The sequence below is a fragment of the Sceloporus undulatus genome, chromosome 4 (assembly GCF_019175285.1).
Source record: "Sceloporus undulatus isolate JIND9_A2432 ecotype Alabama chromosome 4, SceUnd_v1.1, whole genome shotgun sequence".
NCBI classification, from domain to species: Eukaryota; Metazoa; Chordata; class Lepidosauria; order Squamata; family Phrynosomatidae; genus Sceloporus; species Sceloporus undulatus.
The window spans coordinates 153196522-153203950 of NC_056525.1; the positions used below are offsets into that span (position 1 = coordinate 153196522).

At 40.7% G+C, this 7429-nt stretch overlaps 1 long non-coding RNA gene across 1 annotated transcript; it reads left to right on the forward strand.

Annotated features, from left to right (window-relative positions):
* The first annotated feature begins 12 nt into the window (after window positions 1–12).
* On the forward strand, window positions 13–4310 carry LOC121929213. Its single transcript, XR_006103624.1, has 2 exons — window positions 13–548; window positions 3713–4310. It is a non-coding gene; the product is annotated as an uncharacterized LOC121929213 (long non-coding RNA).
* The last annotated feature ends 3119 nt before the right edge of the window (window positions 4311–7429 follow it).

Below are 7429 nucleotides of genomic sequence, written 5' to 3' on the forward strand. Positions count from 1 at the left end.
CACTTTGGAGACATGGTGTTTAGACAATACACACTTCCAAAGCAGCTGTAAAAGCCATGCCAAATCCGTGTTCCAGTCCTTAAGACAGGATTTAAAAAAAAAAAAAGCCAGGTGTAGCAGGCCCAAAGGGCCTACTGCCCACCATTGCCTTCCGACCAGGCTCTATAGGTCTCAGTGGACTGGAAGAAGGAGGACATAGGCTATATAGAAGTTTTAATTAGCTGTTATTAACACGGCCAATTATACCACAACTTCTGGGGGCTGTTATTTCACAGTACAATATATTCAGAGGTTGGACTCTCATTTTTCATCTCTTGAAGACCATGAATGGTCTCATATTTTACAAGAATAACTGTGTCCTTATCTTATCTTGCATTTCTGACTTCAGACCCATGTATTTATTATTTTTAAAAGATTAAATAATCTTTGTCTTTCTGCAGTTCCATGTACAGCAAGTCAAGAAGACATGCAACGTAACAATATAAGGTTCAAGTGGTCAAGAAATGAAAAAATGTATTTTGAATCGGGAGAACGAATAGAATTCACCTGTAGGTGGCCTTATGATCCAGCTCCATCTTCCCCTCCATTCATAGTACAATGTATAGATGGCACATTTGAATACCCACGATGCATATGATGTGTAAGTATATTATCACTAAACACATGAGTTAGGCTTTAGTTTATCCCATATAAAATTGTGCATTAAAAACTTGTGAAAGATCAGTTCTCTTGTGATTATATTAATGTCAGTAGTCATGAATATTCTCATAAGGCATCTACCTTAAATCCCAACCAACATATGAGGCCAGTTAGTAGTGATATGTTTTAATTTCTCTCATCATCTCTCTCTTCCTCTGCCCTTCTTCTACCCTGTCTTTCTCGCCTCATTTTTTTTCTGTTCACCTCCCTCAATATAACTTTATCCTTTTCTTAAAGGCACACACAGAATGGGATGTGGAGATATTGTTAAAATAGCCATGGTGCTACAGTGAGCTTATGGAACAGCTTAGCTCTTGATTACAGGCCAACAGTTTATCTTTGGAGGGGGAGGGGAATGTGGCACCTCATAGCATCCTTACAATATATTTACCAGTGCCAGTAAAACACCACAGTTCTTAGGTGTCAATAGCCATTGCATTAAGGAACACTCATTCAAATAGGTGTGACAGTGGAATTCTATTGAATCTCTAGGTTGTTTCAATTCTTGATTAAATTACATTAACCAAATATATGTCTACACATGAATTCAGAATAAAACCTTGTATCTAAAGCATATGATGTTTTTGATATTAAAAAGGAAGTATAATTTGTCTTCTATTATTATTATTATTATTATTATTATTATTATTATTATTATTATTATTATATTATTACCCCACCTTCCTCCCAGTACAGGGACTCAAGGTGGCTTACAAATCTAAAACAGTCCACATTAAAACACTATAAATATGCAAAATACAAGTTTAAAAAACAATTAAACAATACAAACAGTTAAGAACATCACATTATTAAAATTTACAGTTTAAAAACTCTTTAAAAACAAACAAACAGCATCTCTGTCATGCAAAAGCCTAGTGGCAAAGAAACATCTTTACCTATGGAGGGAGTTCCAAAGCTTGGGAGCAGCCACTCAAAAGGCCTTTCTCTTGTTCCCATAAAACATGCCTGAGAAGGTAGTGAAACAGAGAGAAGGGCCTCTCCCGATGATCTCAATGCTCTGGAGGGCTCATAAATGGAGATAAGGTCCTTCAAATTGCCTGGACTCAAGCCATATAGGTCAAAACCAGCACTTTGAATTGTGGCTGGAAACAGACTGGCAGCCAATGGAGCTGTTGCAACAAAGGAGTTGTGTGCTCCCTGTAGCCAGTTCTAGTTAACAACCTGGCAGCAGCTCTTTGGACCAGCTGAACTTTATGAGCATTTTTCAAAGGTAGCCTCATATAGAGCTCATTACAGTAATCCAAATGGGATGTAACAAAGGCATATACTACCGTAGCCAGGTCTGACTTCTCCAGGAACTGGCACAGTTGGCGCACAAGTTTTAGCTGTGCAAAGGCATTCCTTTTCACTGCTGATACCTTGGTTTCCAGGCTCAGCGCTGAATCCAGAAGTACCCCCAAACTACGAACCTGAATTTTCAGGGGGAGTGTAATCCCATCCAACACAAGGTGATTCCCAGTTCTCTGATCTATCTTTCAACTGGCCAGGAGCACCTCCATCTTGTATGGATTGAGCTTCCATGGACTGAGCTTGAAGTTTGTTTGCCTTCATCCAGTCCATTACAGCAGCCAGACACTGGTTTAGGACAGAAACAGCTTCCCTGGAATTAGATGGAAAGGAGTGATAGAGCTAGATATCATCTGCATATAGATGGCACCTTACTCCAAAACTCTGGGTGACCTCTCCAGGTGGTTCATGTTAATGTAGATGTTAAAAAGTATAGGGGACAGGACTGAGCCCTGAGGGACCCCAAAGGCCATTGGCCAAGGAGTTGAGCAGGTATCCCCCAGCACCACCTTCTGAGAGTGCCCCTCCAGGAAAGAGTAGAGCCACGGTAGAACAGAACCTCCAAGCCCCATCCCAGAGAGGCGAGTCAGAAGGAGATCATGGTCGAAGGTATCAAAAGCTGCTGAGAGATCCAGCAAAACCAACAGGGACACACTCCCCCTGTCCAGTTCTCTGCATAGATCATCGACCAAGGCGACCAAAGCTGTTTCTGTCCCATAATCTTCGTCACTCTCTCTCTCTCTCTCTCTCTCTCTCTCACACACACACACACACACACACACACACACGAGATGTTGCTTGACTCCTGTTCCCATCATCTATTTTTATGTGTTATGCTCAATAAATATGAATTGTTATATTTGATGCTGAGGTAGGGAGATGCCTCTTGCCATAGTCTGCACTACATTATAAGAAGGCATGCTGGAAGAGTAGGGCAAGAGAGTCTGGATTGGCCAATCCTATTTAGTTCCGAAAGAGGGTAAATTTGTATACGTTTGTTCTATGTATGCAACTCCATTGTTCTCATCTCCCTGACCATTTAAGAGTTACCATTGCCCAAAGGTGACAGGCAGAGGTTACATACACATTTACCCTTGGCACACAAACCAAAAACCAAAATCCTAAAATGATAAGAATGAGTAAAAGGGTCAACAACTGTAGAAGTTTGGACTTCATGTAATTTCACATAAGATAGGCTCATCTGTTCCTCTAAGGCCACTTTAATTAATTAATTTCCTTTCTATTCTATTTGTCTCCCATATGGGACCCAGACAAGCTTTTGTTCTAGGTTAAAAGAAAATAGCTAGAATAATGTGTATACAAAATTTTAAAAAGCATTAAACAACAATTCAATTAATTTTTTTAAACTTACAACAGTTGAAAACACATTAAAACAGTTAAAACCATTAAAATATATCACATATTAAGAAACAGCACACCTGTTGCTTTACTGCAACCATTTTAAAGCTGAAATCTTGTTTAAAAAAGAAGGTAATTACTTGCCATTGAAAAGAGAATAGTAACAATGTTAGACACTGAAACAATCTTATAATATTCATATAATATTATTTGTTTATGGGAGGGTTATTGTTGATGCAGTGTATGGATTAACTCTGTTCCGTTTTAAATTAAGAATTATCTACAGAAAGGATAGTTATACAAAATCTATGTATATAACCTGACCTGTTCACTTTGTATTTTACAGTTACCAAGGCAAGAAATGGGGAGAAGTCTACAACAGAGTTTTAACCAGCATGTTATCATCAGAAACCACAGATCAATTACCTTTAATAGCATAAAATTACATTTAATTTTTGCAAATGCATTTTTCAAAGATTATATTTAGCTACTTTTAATGGATTGTAAATCTTGCATTGGACATGTATTTTACAGGCTATTTCTAAAAGGTGAAGTTCAAAGAAGCATAGGATTGGTCTACTTTCAATGTAATTCAGTTTAAAGAACAGTGGGCCCTTCCCTTACGTGGGGTGTCCATTCTGGATCCCCCTGCATAAGAGGAACTCCATGTATTCTTGTGACCCATTGAAAACAATCGAGTGCATGCTCATGGCGCCACTCACCACTGTCGCACAGCTTCAGCATAACCTTGAAGCTGCATATAGTGCACCCGCATACGGCGTGGGCACACTATAGGACAAATCTATTGAAAGAAAAAAAACATATACTGATAATGTATGCACTTTGCATGTGAACTAGCAAAGGGGCCTAACAACCCTAAACAATACAGTAGCTATGTATAACTTCAGTCATTACTTTTTGTTTGAAAATTTTTTGTGTATTTTTAAAAATAAAATAAAAAGCACCTATTTGCAAAAAGGTTTTTCCTTACTGCAAAACTACAATATATTTGAGGATATAAACATACATATTTCCTGGGATAAGCATCACAGCTCAATTCTGAGTTGACGTATTCAAGGTTGCGCTACTCAAATTGCTTTCAAATATGTTCATACAAATGTTTCATCCCTTATATATTAACACCCACACACATGAATGCATGAAAGTGTCACACTGAGGTGCAGCTTGAGTGTAGTTCTCTATCTCAGCAGGGACCTTGAGATACTTTCCAAACAGAAGGTGGAAGCCAACTGCTGCAGTTGAAGGATTTATTTAAACAGGAAAGGAGGCAAAACTATTTGCAGTGAATGCAGAGCTCTTGGACCAAAGCAAAACCAGCTTTCTTCTCCAACTCTCAGCAACACAGGAACCCTCCAGTCAGACTAATAAACATGAACCACTAATCAACAACAATGACCCACACACACTCATACTGAACTGTGTTTCTTATATGTTCGGCTCCTTACAACCTTGTCTAAGCATTACATCATGCTCATTACCCTTGATGTCCAGGTGCTGACCTAATGCATAGTTTGTAGTCTGGCTCCTCTGCTATCTTCAACACGATAATCACCAGATGGCCTAGAAACATAGCACAACTATGGAATAGTAGGATCCATATGGGAAATGTAGTATGGGACCTAATATTTTATGATATCTCCTGGATATATTGGACATGTCTAGGAGATACCTTGGGTCCATTCCGCTTGCGATCAACCAACAAGAGTTTGGTCAGTCCATGACTTAGAAAACAGCCATTCCCAAACTTTTCACTGCCAGATGTTTTGGACTTTAGCTGCCCAAAACCCTGATGGCTAGTGAAGCCAGCTGCACCTTCTGGGATTTTAAGTCAAAAGCACGTGAAGGACCAAAGAGAGCTGTATTTAGAGGAACAGATTAATGAATTGTACTCTGCTGTGGAAATGTAGGTCATGTCCTGGAACTTTCTGTGGTCTCACGGAAATTCAGGGTTGGGGTGTTATAATAGGATTGTGATCCTGGAACTATAGGGTGCAGGCTTTCTGAGTGGCACCATCTTCCAAATATAGGCGTATCCTACATAGGACTACATTGGGGAGTCCTACATAGGATGATTCTCCATAAGTAGGACTGTCCTACTTCTGGAATACCCTCCTATGTAGGATGGCCCTCCACATGTAGGACTCTCCTACAAATGTAGGACACTACTTTCACAGGGCGACCGACAACTCTTTTCTGCTGTGAAATTTTCAAACATGTCCTGTAGAAATCTCCATTGGCCCATCCTGATACTGACTATCCAACATGAATTTGACCATGGTATGAATCACAAAGCAATCATTCTCAGACTGCACTTCAGCTCCAAGATCGCCTGTTTCTTGGCCAAGTCAAGTGGAAAAGACCAAAGACAAATATATTTGGAGGAACAGAACAATGAATTTTATTCTGCTGTGGAAATGTGGGACATGTCTTGAAAATGTGAGATGTGTTCTGGAAATGTGGAGCATGTATGAAAATGAAGGATACGTATTGGAAATGTAGGACATATCCTACCATTCTATGCCATCTCCTGCCAATGGTGGACACATCCAGGATATGTCCTGGCCTTTGAATCTATACACTCATTTGGATTCCAACTCACCAAAAAGCATTTGTCCATTATATGATTGAGAAATCACTCATTCTCAAGCTTTGTACCTCCAGATGTTTTGGGTTTCATCTCCCAGAACTCCTAACTGTTAGACTAGCCAGCTGGAGCTTCTTGGAGTTGAAGTTTAAAACACCTGGAGAAGAGAAAGATGTATTAAGAGAAATAGAAGACATATTTGGGTGATGTCTTGGTCATTTAGTCCATTCTGGTTCTCACTCAGAAAGAAAGGTTTGGCCAGTCCATGATTTAGAAATCAACCATTCCTAAACCTCTGCTTTGGATTTCACCTCCCTGAACTCTTGACTGTTGGCCAACCCAGCTGGGGCATTTGGGAGCCACAAACACGTGGAGGACCAAAGAAAGATGTATTTAGAGGAACAGAATAACCAATTGTACTCTGCTGTGGAAATATGGGATGTGTCTTGAAAATGTGGGATGTGTCTTTGAAATGTAGGATAAGTATGGTAAAGTAGGATCCATGGGGGAAATGTAGGGTGGGACCTAATATTCTATGACATCTCCTGGAAATATTGGATGCGTCCAGGAGATGTCTTGGCCATTGAGTCCATAGATCCATTCTGGTTCCAATGAGCCAACAACAGTTTGAGCCACTCTACTTTTCTCTGGTCAGCTGTTCAGACCTGGTATTGATGTCAGACTAACTGGATGATAATTGTTTGGATCCTCTTCCCCCCTCCTTTTTTGAAAATGGGGACAACATTTGCCCTAGTCTAGGCTGTTGGTACTTATCCTGTTCTCCAGGAGTTATCCAAGATTATTGCCAATGTCTCTGAGATTACATTTACCAATTCTTTTAATACTCTTGGATATAATTCATCTGATCCTGGAGACTTAGGTGGGGTTTACACTGCCAGAAAGATGCACATCCCCAGCGCCTCTCTTTGCTTCACAGGAGCGCTGCAGCAACCAAATTGTGTGGTGCTCCTACGCAGCAAAAAAGGAGCGCCAGGAAGCAGCTCCTTTTTGTGGCACACTTCCGCTGCCTTAAAGTGCCAGCGATAGTGTGGTGATGTCACAACTGTGCTGCCCCGTTTGGAGCCGGCGCAGCTGCGACGTCACAGTTACGCAATACCTCTGGTGGGCACACTGCAGCTGCAGCGTCCTCGTCACCTGCAATGGCTGCCGGGCGTGTGGGCGCTTCACCCACCAGGCAATCCTCACACGTGACGAGGGTGCCTCAAAGGCCCATCTGTTCCGCCATTAGTGCCCAAACAGGCCAAAATAAAGCTGAGCTGGGTCACTTTAGAAGGATGCTGTTTCAAAGATGCATGCATCCTAAGAGACCAAAAGTCACACAAAAGCCTCACTCTAGTCCATAGGACTGTAGCACAGCTTTGGCGCAGCTTCTGGCCTCTTAAGATGCAAATGTCATTTAAACAGCATACCTCCAAAGTGACCTGAAGCAGCTTTATT